Genomic DNA, 16,614 nt, shown 5'->3' with positions numbered 1-16,614 from the left:
ACTTATTTTTCATTTACTGAATCCTTTGAACAATAAAAAGCAAAATAGTTTTCATTGACGTATTTCCACTTAATCTGCAAACATATATATATATATGCATATATATGTATATATATATATATATATATATGTTCGTTGGGGCCTACAGACAGGTCACTCAGCTTCAAAAGTTTGTTTCTAGAATTCTATTTTAGTTGTTGATATTTTCAGTGTTAGTACTTGTCCTTGAGCTATTCAGTTCAAGGCTAGCACTCTACCACTTAAGCCACAATGCTACTTCCAGTTTTCTGGTGGTTAATTGGAGATAAGAGTCTTTCATGCCTGGGCTGGCTTTGAACCATGATCCTCAGATCTCAGCCTCCTGAGTAGCTAGGATTACAGGCGAGAGCCACTAGCTCCTGGCTTATATATTTTTTAATGGTCATTTCTAGTTTGAATGTATAGTTTCTGAAACATATAAAGGACAACTTCTGGGAAAGATAGAGACAGTAAAATGCTCTTCTATCAAACCCTAATTGAAAAGTTTATTCCAAGAGAGTTTCATAAATTATTCAAAGAAATATTTAACAGAAATAACACATCTATTTTACGCAGTAAATTAGACATTCTAACATTTTTATGCAAAATAATTATCCCTTTAACTTCACCTAGCACCTTTACTGGCAAATATAGCTTGTATTTTTAATTCAACTCTTGCAACAGATAGAAAATGGCCTCATTGCCGTACAGCATTCCCCTCAATGTTCAAGACCAACCAGGCTCCCTCTCCTCCCACCCCAAAATAAATTAGAGCAAAATAAATAAGTAAAGCAAGAAAGATATGGGGCATAACTCAAGTGATAAAGCTCTGAGTTCAAATCCCGTAACATCCCACACACAAAAAAAATTAAAAAGAAGGGAAGCAAATATGACCCAAGGCTCATAATAATGAAGCAGTAGACAGTTTCTCTACTAAAGATGTCTTCTTAAACAGCTAAGGATTTTATGTTGAGTGTCTACAATATTATGTTGAATGTCTACATAGCAGAGTTATGGCTAGAAGTATCTCTTGAAGGGTAGCACAGTGGTTAACGTTGTGAAAATTATTTGTTGAATTATAGTATGTCCTAAAAACGTCTACTGTTTACCAAATTTTATGATGTGAAAAAATTACGATATATGAGAAGACAAACATCTCCAAGAACTAACTGGTACTCAGTGTGAATGAATAAAATTACCAATATCTTGGGATTATTCATCATATTATACATTAGGAAATTTTAAAAAATAAAATACAGCTTGATTTTAGGAACATATCAAAAAATGTCATAATATGGAAAAATTAGGGGGACTTCGGTTTTGGGGTTTTTTGGTGGTCAATTGGAAAGAAGAGACTCATAGACCTTCCTATCCAGGCGGACTTTGAACTGCAATCCTCAGAGCTCAGCCTCCCGAGAAGCTAGGATTATAGGAGTGAGCCACCAGAGCCCAGCTTTGCTTTTATTTTTAGGAAGGAAAAAATATGTTCGTCGTTTCAGAAGATTCAGTCCATTGTGGTAGGGAGAGTGGATGAAGCATAATAATTACATAATGGTGGAAGGAAGAAGACAAAGGTAGATGCAAGAAGCGGCCAGGAAAAGAGATAGCCCCAAGAACCCACTTCTATTCACCTTCTTCCTCCAACCAGCATCACCTGGTGCTTTCAGAAACTCTCAAAATAGTGTCTCTATCGCAGGACCTAGGCTTTAACCTCTGAGACTGTGGGGATACACTACATCTTTAAACCATCTGCTCCTGTACCCCCAACAAAGCTTCATGGCTATTTTATGCTGTGAAATTAATTGAATCCACCCCAAGTCCTCAAAGTTTCATTGTTCCCAGATACTCTTCTGAGACAAACTCCTCAATGTGAGTCCTTTTAACATCAAAAAGAAAGCTCCATATTTCCAAGAAACAATGGCACGGAGTGAGTACTCTCATTCCGAAAGGGAGGAATGGGAACACAGACTTGAAGGATGGAGAAAGCAAGACAAAAACCCAGCATGGCAAACACAAAAATCTGCAGCTTCATGCTGTCATGCAGGGAATGCAGTGGCATATTTGAGCCGTGGTGGCCTTGGGGGCCTACCTCTATTGGACTGCCAATGAGAGCCACCACTCTAGTCTTCACGCTGCCTGAAGCTTTGCTCTGAAGATAACTTCATGTTCTTAACAATTCCCACACCCCAGGTCTTCCATGCATCTCCAGCATCACCCTCCGGCTTTATACATCATCCCTGCCTTCAGGGATGCTGACATATTTCCTCACCTCCCAGGCCTTCTTTGGAAATCTTCGTGGAGGTTTCCATGACCTCAAAGCTCTTATATTCTACATGCCTGCAAAAACAACCTCATGTGAACAAGGCTCTGGATGACACCAGCTCAAGCAATAGCCAAGGTACTTGGACTGCAGCTGCATTAGCTTGAGTGCATGAGCAACGGAACTCAGAAATACATTTCCGGAAGGAGACTGCACGAGCAGGGCACTCCAGGGGCAGTCTTTTCTTGGTAGAAGGTCTATGAAAAGAGTAAATAATTTTAGAACCTAGAGTCTGAGGGTGGGACTTAGTCAATTCTTTTTCTTTTTTTTTTTTTTTCTGTGGATCATGGGGCTTGAACCCAACCTGGGTGCTCAAAGCTACTGCCCTACCCTTGAGCCAAGCCCCACTTTTCTAGAAGTTAATTGGAGAGTCTCAGGTCTCTTTGTGCCTGGGCTGGCTTTGAACCTTAATCCTCAGAACTCAGCCTCCTGAGTAGCTAGGATTACAGGTGTGAGTCCCCGTGCCTGGCCCATAGTCAATTCTTGAGATATCTTCAAGGAACCTTTCTAATTGTCCCAGTAAATAGAACTTGGCATCTCTTCAATAGTTCTAATCGTTTTTTAATATATATATATAATATTTAAATAGCTATATTTAAAATCTTTAATATCTTTGTTGTACAAAGAGGTTTTAGTTCAAAATGTCAACTTATGAGTATAATGTACTTTAAACATGTCACTCCTTCCATCATTGTCCTCTTCATTAATCTATTTCAGTTTTTGTTTTGGGTTTTTTTTCTTGTGGAGGGAGTAAGGGAATTTGTGCCTGTCCTGGGTCTTGAACTTAGGACCTGGGCACTGTCCTTGAGTTTTTGTGCTCAAAGCTACCACTCTACCACTTGAGCTACAGTTTCATGTTTGTTTGTTTTTTTCTGCCAGTCCTGGGGCTTGAACTCAGGGCCTGATCACTGTCCTTGGGCTTTCTCAAGGATAGAGATCTACCACTTGAGCCACACAGCACCATTTCTGGCCTTTTCTATGTATGTGATATGAGGAGTCAGGAACCCAGGTCTTTGTGCATGCTAGGCAAACACTCTACCACTAGGCCAAACTCCCAGCCCATGTTTGATTTTTTTTTTTTAGTGATTAATTGGACATAATTATCTCATAGGTCTTTCTACCCAGGCTGGATTTGAATCACGAGCCTCACATCTGAGCCTCATGAATCTCTTTTATAACTGCAGCCTCCTCCAGAACTTTCAACTTTCTCTCTAGCCAAATCCACCTCTCCTTTTTTTCCCAGTTTCTTTTGTTCTTCTTTTTGTTCCCAATTCTCCGTATAAACTTGTCTAAAAAACAGTTAGCAATGACTATGACATAGCCTGAATGTTATGCTGTCGTGAAAAATCCTCCACAATCCTAATTAATTCACTACTTTTAAACTCAGCCTCACTCAAAGTTTCAGGACATGAGCAAACTGTAGACAGATTCTTTGCTAGAATATAACACGAATGCCCTGTGTTTCCATCTGAAACCTCATGTGTCTGGCTGTCTCTGTTCGCATTCCGTAGGTATTCTGGTCTTCTGAACTCCCTCCAGAATTGCCCATGAAGTTCAGCTTACAGCATCATTGGCTTTTTCTAGCCTATTTCTCCAAACCTTCCAAATTCCTCTTACAAACCAGTTCCAAAGGCTTAACAACCACATGGTTAGGTTTAGTCACAGCAATAACCCTACTTCTCTGGCACTATTTGGGTGTGTTAATTACTAGTTTGCAGCAGTGTGACCAAAAATACCTGAAAACAAAGAGAATTGCTTATGTGAACTCACAGAGGCAGAGAATTTTATTATGGTAAGGAGTGTGAAGTAGTCCACAGAAATTTTTATTGTGGTCACAAGCATAAAAGAGGACCCATTTTTCTATTACTAGAGTTGGTTGAATAAGCTAAGCATCTGTGTAGACAAAAAAAAAAGCTAATTACTGAAATGAAGTCAGTTACCGTATGAAAAACAGAAACTTTTGATGAAAGGCTATTGGATTCTTTTCTAATTCTCTTACTCTCATTATTTTTTATCAGTATCTTAAAGGTCATAAATAACATTTAACTCAAACTAGAATGTAGCAAATAATGTAGAAAATAGTCAATAATCTTCCAGAAAGCAGAATGCCTGAAGATACAGGTTCCAGACACACATTCTGTGAGATACATACATTCTGTGAGATACATTCTGTGAGGCAATATCATCAGTTAGCAAACATCACAGAATGAACTTAGACAAACAGCTACAATGCTGATAGGCATTGTGGAACCATTACCCAATATAAGGTCCAAATCATCCTTAAGCTGAGCATTAGTATATATGTCAGGCTGTTAGAGTAGGACAAAGAAAATCAAATATACTTTCTCACAAATATATGGAAAAATCCGAAATATCAAACTCAGAATTCTAGGATGAAAAATTACGACAAAAACCTTGAAATTTATAGCCAAAGAAACAAAATGAGAGGGAAAAATGTGCCATTCCTCATAAATTGTAAAAACCATACATGAGTTCCATACTATTGGATGGGTAAGCAAATAGACATCATCTTACACTACACCAATAAGGTAATGATATGCAAAATAAAGTGGGTAGGGGCCAGGAGTTTGGCCTAGTGGTAGAGTGCTTGCCTAGCATACATGAAACCCTGGGTTCTATTCCTTGGTACCAAATACACAGAAAAATCTAGAAGTGGTGCTGTGGCTCAAGTGGTAGAGCACTAGCCTTGAGGAAACCCAAGGACAGCGCTCAGGCCCTGAATTCAAGTCCTAAGACTGGAAAAAAAAACAAAAACAAAAAATAATAAGGTGGGTAGTACTGGAACTTTCCTTTGTTTCCTATGGGCCACAGGGAGAGCACTGGATACAATGCTAATTACCCATGATTAGTGACCTGTTGGCCACTAGAATTTGAGGAGACTCTCAAGTTGCATATGAATTGATTTGGCACTTTGTTATTGGCCAGATAAAGGGCTCCAGAGTTTAGCCCTAAAGTATTTTTACTGAAGTAAAAATTGTTTAAAAACATATCTCTGCCTTTATAAACTTAAGGATCTGAGGTAGATTTAAGCTGATTTATTTTTTCGTTTTTACGAGACCTGAAGACAGGATACTTAAAGTAGACTTCAGCTACTTCAGTAAAGAAGAGCATTTCTTTCTCTATTCCATTCTTTGTTATTTATCGGTTGTAGTGATAGTTTGGTTTTTGTTTTGATTTTTTGTCATTGTTGCTGGGATTAAGTGCCAGTATGTGTACACTCTAGGTAAATGCTCTACCACTAATCTATATGCCCAACACTAGTTTTTTGAGACAGGGTTAGGCAGCAGCTCAGGCTGGCCTTGAACTCACAATCTTCCTGCCTACCCTTTCTAAGAACTGAGATTATAGGTAGAAGGTGCCATGCTTCACCAAGGGAAAGAAAAAAACCAAAACAAAAACAGCTTTCTGACTTCTCTAATGTCTTGTTAATTTCTACATGTTCAATGTCAATAAAATCCTTGCTACACAGAAAATGCATAGTACATACATGTACTGAGTGAATAATCAGTATGTTTACCTCTCTAGGATTCATGAGGTTTAGACGACTTCCTGGCAGGGTGTTTGCCCATTAGGTCAAAACAGACAGAGCAATTGTTTCCATATTTGCATTTGGTTCTAGGAGGAGACTCCTTTTTCATGCAAATTCTTCCATGGAAAAATCAACATACAAAACAAGTAAAGCCAATCCAGAACTCTATTCAGCTGAGTGATAGAGATCTGTGTTAATTCCCAAACACTCCTCTTTGTGCCTGTAATGCCTCTGAGTTAGTATTTCTGAAGCTCTAAACAGTAGTTCTGGTACAACATCAGAATGTTACATAAACTTTCTTTTCTCATTTTTTTCTAGAATTACTTTTTAATTAACTTCTTTAATTCAGATCTTAAAACCTGTGATACAAATAAATGTACTCTCCTTGGGGTTTAAACTTAGGACCTTGTGATTGCTCAGTTTGCAAGGTCGCTCACTTGACTTGTTTTTTGCTGACTATTTTGGAGGTAGTCACAAAGACTGTTGTTTTTTTTTTTTTTGGTCTAGGCTGGCTTTAAAATTTAATCCTCTGCCAGACTCCTGAGTAGTACGATTACAGGCAAAAGCCTCTTATGTTCAGGAAGCACCTAAGTATTTAAAGCACAATGTAAATGATGAAAAGTAGTTACTGACTTCCTACATTGTATCAGATTTCATGTTAATCTTTTGTGTTTTGCTTTGCTTTGTTTATACTAAGGACTGAATGGGGGTCTAACAGGCTAAACTGGGGCTTCACCCAGTCCCTTATGCTAGGTTGTTTTTTTAAATATATTTTTATTGTAATTAATAGAAGGGTTACATTATATTCACCAGATAGAAAGTGCATTACTTCACATACATTGATACCCTTTCTCATGCTTTTGTCCTCATTTCCCTCCTCCCATCCTCTCCTCTCATCTTGTTTCCTCCCTTCCCTATCCTATTTCAAAATAAACAAATAAACATATATACAATATATCAAATAACAAGGTAAGATTAGGTTGTTTTTTTATGTTCAAGAATTATAGGAAGCTGGGCATCGATGGTTCACACCTATAATCCTAACCAATCAAGACGGTGAGATCTGAGGATTAAAGTTCAAAGCTAGCCTAGGCACAAAAGACTATGAGATTCTCATTTTTTTTTTTACCAGTCCTGGGGCTTGAACTCAGGGCCTAGGCATTGTCCTTGAACACTTTTTGCTCAAGTCTAGTGCTCTTCCACTTGAACCATAGCACCACTTCCAGCTCTTTCTGTGTATGTGGTTCCATGCATGCTAGGTGAACCTCAATACCATGAGACTCTTATCTCTAACCAACAGAAAACTGGAAGTAGTGCTATGGCTCAAGTGGTAGATCACTAGCCTTGAGCTGAAGATCTCAGGGACAGTGCACAGTCCCAGAGTTCAAGCCCCACAACCAACCAAAAAAAATGGATTATAAGAATTCAACTAAAAACAACCCAAACCCCTCAACTTTTGAATAGGCTAATAAAGATCTCATGAAGAAAATAAAATCTGAACTAAGACTAGAAGACTTCAATAAGTAGAAAGAAGAAAGCATATTTCAGGAAAGAAGATTAATTCAAAATTAAAATAAATCAACACATTGATAATGAAGAAATTCAAAATACCCAGCAGACCATTACATTGTAGCCATTCAGAATCATTCCATGACTCTAAAGAAGAAAATGTTATTAAAAACATATTCCCCTTCATAAGCAATGGGAGAAATTGACAGCACGTGTCCCAAGATAGAATCCAGTAAGGGAGAAAAGTGTCACTTCAGTGCTTTCTGCCAGATTCACATTACCTGAACCTAACCATGAGCAGATGTGGAACACTCTAAAGTGAAGGATCATCAGTAACACAACCTTCACAATATCTAAGTGGTGAAACACAAAGACTGAAGAACAGTTCCAGATTAAGAGACTGAAGAGTTGAGGCAATCAAATATAATCTGTAACCTTGGGTTTTGTTTTGTTCATAGGACTCTTTGGGGGCAACCAAAAACCAAATCTAAATAAAGGCTATATATTACAAATTATCTGTGATAATCATCTGATATTTCATCGGTACATATTGATATTCCAAGAGAATGTCCATGGTTTTAGAATATAGAGAGTGTCCTTGATTTTAGAATATACAAATTGAAATATTTAGTGATAAGGAACCCCAGTGTCTACCCAGATGGACTCAAACAAGTTTACATGCACTCAAAATCTAAAGTAAATGTGACAGGTGGGCCTTGGCGGCTCCTGATCATAAAAGACTCATAGCTACTCAGGAGGCTAAGATCTGAGGATCATGGTTCAAAGCTAGCCCTGTGAGACACTTATCTCCAATTAACCACCAAACAGCTTGTAAGTGCTTGCACTTGGCCTCAAGCGTGAGCCAAGAATGGATCCCTCAGTACAAGAATAGTACTAGCACATAGGCATATACAAAATAAAAGTGATAAGGTTAAAATGTGGGAGCACCTGATGAAATATAGATAAGTACATATATGAATTCTTTCTACTAGTCTTGAAGCAGTCTGGATTCACTATTATGTTAAAATAAAAACACTGAAGAAAAAATATGGAGAAAGTAAAATAAAATTGCTATATGTAAAATGAAAATTATTTAAAACATTTTAGCAAATTAGAGGAACATGTAATATCAGGAAACAATATAGTTATTAATATATTGTTAATAGTATATTAATAATGTTATTAATGTTTATTAAATATCAGAAAATATACTTCTTTGCCTAGGAAACTTGTATTTAAAGTCTCAGGAATGTCAGAAGCATATTAGCTCATGGGTGAATTTTTAGAAGAAAATGGTGTAATAGAATAAGAGGGAAATTTTACTTCAAAAGGAAAGTTTAGTTTCCTCAGACTAACAGGGAACAGAACTCGAGTAATAAAAAGAGGGGAGGAAAAAAACTAAGTAGGAAAAGAGGAAGGAGGCTAGATGTTGCAAACTGGAGTTTGAGGAAATAAATAATAAGAAATGTCTTAAGATGAGACCTGGATAAATTTTCAGACAGCAATGCCCAATATTAAACTTTAATTTTGTTTTTGCACCAGTCTTGGGGCTTGAGCTAAGTGCCTGGGTACTGTCTCTGAGTATTTTAATTTAAGGGTAGTTATTTTATGTAAGCGTGTTATTTTATTTAAGGGCGTCCCATCTCCATTTCCAGCTTTTGGGGTGGTTAAGTGGAGAAAAAAGTCTTGTGGACTGTCCTGCCTGGACTGTTTTCAAACCACAGTCTCCACCAATCAACTTCCTGAGTCCCTAGGATTGCAGGTGTGAGCCACTGACACCTGGAAAAGGTTTTTTTTCTTCTTTCTTTCTTTTTTTTTTTTTTAGAACTTTTTGGACTACAATCCTCCTCAAATCCTTAAATCTTTAATAAAAACCTATTAATGCAAGTGTTTTGTTTTACATATGAGGATTGAACTAGAAAGGACAATCATATCATACAAAGGACAAAGATTGAGAAAAGCACAGTATCTCTAGAGAAATACAGAGAAGCAGTAGAAATGGAGTCAAATTATGAAATTATAGAAAAAAATGAATCTGCAATATCTGACAGAGTGCCTGTGGCTCACACCTGTAATCCTAGCTACTCAGGAAGCCAAGACCTGAGGATCATGGTTGGAAGCCAGCTCAGACAGGAAAGTCTCCCTGAGACTCTTACCTCCAGTTAACTACTCAAAAGCCGTAACTACCGTCATGACTCAGCCTTGAGCAAAAAGAATTTAGGGACAGTGCCCAGGCCCTAAGTTCAAACCCCACATCCAACCCCCAGCATGCCCCCCTTAAAAAACTTGCCAATATCTCCAGGGAAAGAGCAATTCTGATTTTCCCACAAGATTCCTATATAGGTAGGCAGTTCAACCATTCAATAAATAATATCAACAATATCAGTAATATCAACAATAAATAATATCAACAATGAAAGTGATCTTTTTCTATTAAGAGCACTTGCTAAACTGATCTCCTAATTTCTAGGAATGTGGAATTATTATCATCAGTAGCAGCCAGTCTCCAAGATGGTTCCCCAATGATGTCATGTCCTGATGTTCCCATCTATCCTTAATCAACCCTTCCCATGCTGATGCCGTCACCTGTGTAACCAGTAAGATATGAACATACTGTGGAGCAAGACTCCCAACGTTACATGACAAGACAAACAGCTTCCCTTTGCTTTGTCTTAGGTCACCTTGCCCTGGGCAAGCTATCCTCTACATTCTCACGACCTTCACATATCCTGTACAGAAGTCCAGCTTGACCTCTGAACAGGGAACTGAGACATCTGTCAGGGAAAGGGAGCCACAAGGTTCCAAAAAGATCTTCCTGAAGACACTTGCACATCCATACTCACGGCTTCGCTATTCACAATGGCTAACTTGTGGAAACAGCCCAGATGCTCGACAATAGAGGAGTGAATCAAAAAATGGGGTACTTAAACACAATGGAATTTTACACAGCCATTAGGCAGAATAATATGATGGTGTTTACAGGAAAATGGAGGGACCTAGAACAAATAATCTCAGTGAAGTAGGCCAAGCACAGGGAGACAATTGGTACCTGTTCTCTGTCACGTGAGGAAGCGAAATCTAAAATGCACTAGGACACAGTACATTATACAAGACAGTTGGTATTCACACCCAGTGAGATCAAAAAAGGTTACTTTTAGGGGAGGGACGCAAAGGTGCAGTAACTATGGGCCTTTGATCATATAAATAATATTTATCAAAATGAACTCTAGGAAATGGAGACAAGAAATTTTCATTTGGTCTTTGAAAAAAAGAAAATCTAGATATGAGGCCCTTGTCTAGTGTATGGCTAGTGAAGATCTTCTCCCACTCTCTGGGCTTTCTATTTAACTTGTTAGCTACACCCTTTGCCATAAAGAAGCTCTGCAGTTTAAGGCGGTTCCATTTGTCCAAACTTTCTTTAATTTGTTGTGTTTCTGGACCTTTATTAAGAAAGTTTCATCTTGTGCCAATGAGTCCTAGTGTATCTCCTATTCCTTCTTGTAAAGTTTTGAGGGTATCTGCTTTTCCCTCAAGGTCTTTGATCCATTTGGAATTAATTCTTGTGCAGGGTGACATAGAAGGATTCACCTTTAGTTTTCTGCAGGTGCTTAACCAATTCTGCCAAGTACCATTTGTTAAACCAGCTGTCTTTTGTTCATGTTCTTTTATTTTCACTTCCTTATCAAAGATTAGGTAGCTGTAGGTCTGTGGGTTAATTTCTAGGTCCTCAGTTCTATTCCAATGGTCCTCAAGCCTATTCCTGGGCCAGTATCAAGAATTTTGATTACAATAACTCTATAATAGAGTCTGAAGTTTGGTATTGATATTCCTCCAGTGCTATTCGTTCTCCTGAGGATTGTTTTTTCTATACAGGGTCTTTTATTATTCAATATGAATTTTTGGATTGCTTCTTCGATTTCCTTTATGCATGCCATTGGGATATTGATGGGTATCGCATTGAATTGGTAGACAGCCCTTGGTAGGATTGCCATTTTCATGATGTTAATTCTTCCAATCCGGAAACATTGGGGGGGTCTATTTCCATAGTTCTGCTTTGATTTTCTTTTCTTTTTTTATGAAGGTGATAAATTTTTTAAATTGTAATTAATAAAAGGGTTACATGGTATTTGCCAGGTAGAAGGTGCATTAGTTCACATATATTGATACCCTTTCACATGTCTTGGTCCCCATTACCCTCTTTTTTTTTTTTCTTGCTTGGGCTCAGGGCTTGAATACTGTCCTTGGACTTTCTCAAGGCTAGCACTCTACCACTTGAGCCTCAGCACCACTTCCGGGGTTTTGCTATGTATGTGGTACCGAGAAATCGAACCAGGGTTTTCATGCATGCTAAGGCAAGCGCTCTACCATTAGGCCAAACTCCCGGCCCCTGCTTTGATTTTCTTTTTCAGGATTTTAAAGTTTTCAGCAAAAATGTTCTTTACATCCTTAGTTAATTCCTAAGTATTTCATTTTCTTTTTGAGGCTATTGCAAAAGGAGTTGCCTCTTCTCATTGTTGGCATCAAGGAAAGCCATTGGTTTTTGAGGGTTAATTTTATACCCTGCTACTTTGCCAAAGTTTCAAATCAGCCCAAGTAACTTTGGAGTGGAGTATAAAGGGTTCTTCAAATACAGAATCATGTCATCTGCAAAGAGGGAAAGTTTCACTTCCTCCTTCCCTATTTGAATACCCTTTATGCTTGCTTCTTGCCTTATTGCTCTGGCTAGGCATTCTAATACTATATTGAAGAGGAGTGGAGAGAATGGGCATCATTGTTTCATTCCTGACTTTAGAGGAAATGGACTTGTATTTTTGACATTTAGTATAATGCTAGCTATAGATTTGTCATATACAGCCTTTATTATACTGAGGAATATACCTATAGTTCAAAAAGCTGAATTTCTCAAAAACAAATCTTCAAAGAAACAACCATCCCATAAAAAGGTGGACTAAAGACTTAAAGAATTCTCTGAAGATGAAATTAAAATGGCCTATAGACACATGAAGAAATGCTCCACATCTCTGACGATTTAAGAAATGCAAATCAAAACAACTTTGAGATTACATCTCACTCCAGTTAGAATGGCCATGATCAAGAAATCTAATAACAACGGATGCTGGCTGAGATGTGGCCAGGAGGGATCACTACTACACTGTTGGTGGGAATGTAAACTTATTCAACAACTCCGGAAAGTGTAATGGTCATTCCACAAAAGACTAAACATAGAGCTCCCATATGACCCAGCAATTCCACTTTTGCCATCTACACAAGTGTCCAGAAACAAGGGCAAACTAAAGGTACTAGCACAATGATGTTCATTGCAGTACTGTTTAACATAGAAAAGATATGGAACCAACCTGGATGAATGGATCAAGAAGATGTGGTACTTATACACAATGGAATTCTATGCTGCAATTCTATGCTTGACTTCTATCAGAAAGAGTGATATCACACCATTTGTAAGGAAATGGAAAGACTTGGAAAAAATCATATTATATGAAGTAAGCCAGACCCAAATGAGCACAGGCTCCATAGCATCCCTCATTTGCAATAAGTAGTTCACATCTAGGATTCTCCTAGCAGAGGATCACATAACAACAGATGCTGGAGGGGATGTGGCCAGGAGGGATCACTACTACACTGTTGGTGGGAGTGCAAACTGGTTCAATCACTATGGAAAGCAGTATGGCAGTCCTCAAAAGACTAAACACAGAGCTCCCCTATGACCCAGCAATTCCACTTCTTGGCATTTACACAATTGTCCAAAAACAAGGGCATACTAAATCCACTAGCACAATGATGTTCATTGCAGCACTATTTACCATAGCAAAGATATGGAACCAACCCATATGCCCCTCAGTTGATGAGTGGATCAGCAAGATGTGGTATTTATACACAATGGAATTCTATGCTGCTGTCAGAAAGAATGACATCACCCCATTTGTAAGGGAATGGAAAGACTTAGGAAAAATCATATTAAGTTAAGTAGACCAGACTCAATGGAACATAGGCTCAATGGTTTCTCTCATTTGTCATAATCAGTAGAAACCTTGGCTCTCCTAGCAGAGATTTACAATAGAATAAAATATAGAGACATAAGGCCAAATAGTATGACACTAAATGTAAGGACCTCCAGGAGAAGGAAACAAAAGCCATATAATGAGTGATTGTTGTCCTTAATGTACTATGTTATCTCTCATCTCTTTTGCTATCCCTTGATTATCTCATATTGTTACAATATTTCACCTTGTTATCTGATATATTTGATATGTGCTTAATTGGTTATTTTACATTGGATAGGGAAGGGGGAAATCAAGATAAGAGGGAGGAGGGTCGGAGGGAATAGGGACCATGTCATGAAAAAGGGTATCAATGTTTGTGAAGTTATGCACCTTCTATCTGGTGAATATAATGTAACCCTTCTTTTAATTACAATAAAAATATTTTTAAAAAAGGGGGCAGCCCCATGTGGGGCCTGGCCTGGATCCTGGCATGCTGGCTGCACAGTGGGCTGCTGGTGTCAGGGCTGCCATGGAAATCTAAGCATGGAATGTGAGGCTTTTCTTGGGCCACCTTTTTGAGGAAAAGAGTTGAAAATTTCCTTCCTTTCTACAGCACTAGCGATCTTACCCCCTCCTAAAAATGTCAAAATGAACTCTGTTAATTTCAAGAACATTCTACAGTGGGAGTCACCTGCTTTTGACAAAGGGAACCTGGCTTTCACAGCTCAGCAGAAAAGTAGTTACAGGGGATTCCGAATGTATCCAACAGCACGCAGTGTGATTTCGTCGGTCTTTCCAAATATGGCAACTACACCTTGAGAATAGGGCTGAATTCGCAAATGAACGTTCAAAGTGGGTGGCCATCCTCTTCTCTCCTGTGGATGACACCCTTCTTGGACCTCCTGGATTACATATAGAAGCCTTTGCTGATTCTTTACACATGCATTTCTCAGCCCCCCAAGATCATAATGAACCAGGAACTTGGACCATGAAGGACTTTTATCACTGCTTGGCTTACAAGTTGCAGTATTGGAAAGATGGACATGCGGAGAAGATTTAAGTTACTCTTCAGAATGAGTTCGAGGTCCTCAAAAACCTGGAACCCTGGACAGCTTACTGCATTCAAGTTCAAGGCGTTGTTCCTGTTCGAAACCAAATGGGGCAGTGGAGTGAGCCTGTCTGTGAGCGAACTAATGACAAAACTCCGCCTTGGATCGTGCCCATCATCTTCATGGTGTCTGTCTTTGCGGGCTTCCTGCTACTCATCGGCTGCTTTGCTTTGCTATGGTGCATTTACAAGAAGTCCAAGTACACCCTTGCCCCCGCAGCACCTGGAATAGTTTTTTGGGCCACCCTCATCAGAGCACATGTCCCTTTTTCTCCTTTCCATTCTCTGATGAGAATGAAATTTTCGACAACCTAAGTAACATTACAGAAGACTGTGAAAGCAGCAAGCAGAATCCCAGTGGCAGTGACAACTCAGGAGTCCCATCTGGGCCAGGACCTCCAGAGATAGTTTCCAATGAAGAAACAGTCTCAGCTGGCCTGGAAGACCCCACACCTCAAAAATCAGTCCCAGAGAAATGATCAGAGAGAGCCACTGCCTAAGAAAACTTCACTTCTACACATCTTAGGCTCTGGATTTGTTCACACAACCAAACATCTAGTTTGAAAGACTCAGAAGCCAAAAATACTCCATCTTGGAGACTCATTGCTTTATAAAGACTTTGATTAAAAAAAAATTGTCCACTGAAAATTCAGTCTCTTATACTCATTAAAATATAAATTATAGCTGGGCGGTGACTCACGCCTATAATCCTAGCTACTCAGGAGGCTGAGATCTGAGGATCAAGGTTCAAAGCCAGCCCGGGCACAAAATGACCTGAGACTCTTATCTCCAATTAACTTCTAGAAAATGGGAGGTGGGGCTTGGCTCAAGGGTAGGGTGGTAACCTTGAGCTGAAGAACTCAGGGAAAACAGCACCCAGGGTGAGTTCAAGCCCTATGACTCTTCTCCTCCCCCCAATATATATATATATATATATATATATATATATATATAAATTACATCTTAATTGTGAGAAGTATTTTGCATGAGAACTAAGTGGGATGCCAATTGATGGACCAGAAAAACAACCTCACCTTAAAAGTGGTAATCACCATACCAGATGGACCCAGATTGTAGGATTCTCAGAGAGACTTTCAAAGGATTCCTTTTTCTACCTGTGTGTATTTCATGTGTGTATTTTATGTATTGCCAGTGCTGTCTGAGATCTTTCCTCTCTCTCTAATGTATTTGTCAGCTTTCTGTTATTACAAGATACCTGATATAAACCGCTTCACAAGAGGGAAAAAAAAGGGTAGGGTGGTGGATTTGAGCTGAAGAGCTCAGGGACAAGGCCCAGGCCCAGAGTTCAAGTCCCATAACCGACTAAAGAAAAACAAATCTAACTGTAGCACCAGCTGACACCCCAATGACAATTTCATTAAAAATCCTGAGCCAAAACCACCCAACTAAGTTACTCGCATAGTTTAAAAAAAAGTAGTAAGATGGTATTTATAAATGGTTGAGTACATTAAATGTTATACTGACTTACTATGCAGCAAAAGATAACTAATATTTGTTCTCCTAAAGTAATCATCACACAGGCTCTCAAAATCTATTCATGTGGAAGTATGCTCAATATAGCATCATATACAATAGCAAAAGAAATGGAATAACCTAAGTTCCCAAATAGCAAGTATTCTTAAATGAACTTTTTTTATAGATATATAACTGCAGCTAAAACCAGCTAGATTGTTCTTCAGGCATTGTACTAATAAGAGATGTTATTCAGTCATAGTGAAGGAAATTTATCATCATAAAAATGGGTCTTAAGAGACTGAGAGTATAGCCTAGTGGTAGAGGGCTTGCCTAGCATGAATGAAGACCCGCATTCGATTGCTTGGTACCACATACACAGAAAAAGCCAGAAGTGGTGCTGTGTCTCAAGTGGTAGAGCCCTAGCCTTGAGCAAAAAGCTAAAAAACAGTGGCTCAGTCCTGAGCTCAAGCCTCAGGACTGGAGAAAGAAAAGAAAAGAAAAGAAAAGAAAAGAAAAGAAAAGAAAAGAAAAGAAAGTCATAATACAAAGAGGTTAACTAAATCGCACACAAACCATATATGAATTCAACTACATATTTTTGAAAATGCAGTTTACCTACAAAATGTATTTA

General features: G+C 38.6%; 1 pseudogene; it reads left to right on the top strand.

The window, feature by feature from the left end:
* Positions 1 to 14,986, top strand: part of LOC150055625 (interleukin-10 receptor subunit beta-like) — a 50,659-nt pseudogene extending 35,673 nt beyond the window's left edge.
* Positions 14,987 to 16,614: the final 1,628 nt, after the last annotated feature.

This window comes from Megascapheus bottae, chromosome 13 (genome assembly GCF_031878675.1).
Source record: "Megascapheus bottae isolate mThoBot1 chromosome 13, mThoBot2.hap1, whole genome shotgun sequence".
In the NCBI taxonomy this organism is placed as follows: domain Eukaryota; kingdom Metazoa; phylum Chordata; class Mammalia; order Rodentia; family Geomyidae; genus Megascapheus; species Megascapheus bottae.
This window is presented reverse-complemented; position numbering and strand designations above follow the sequence as displayed.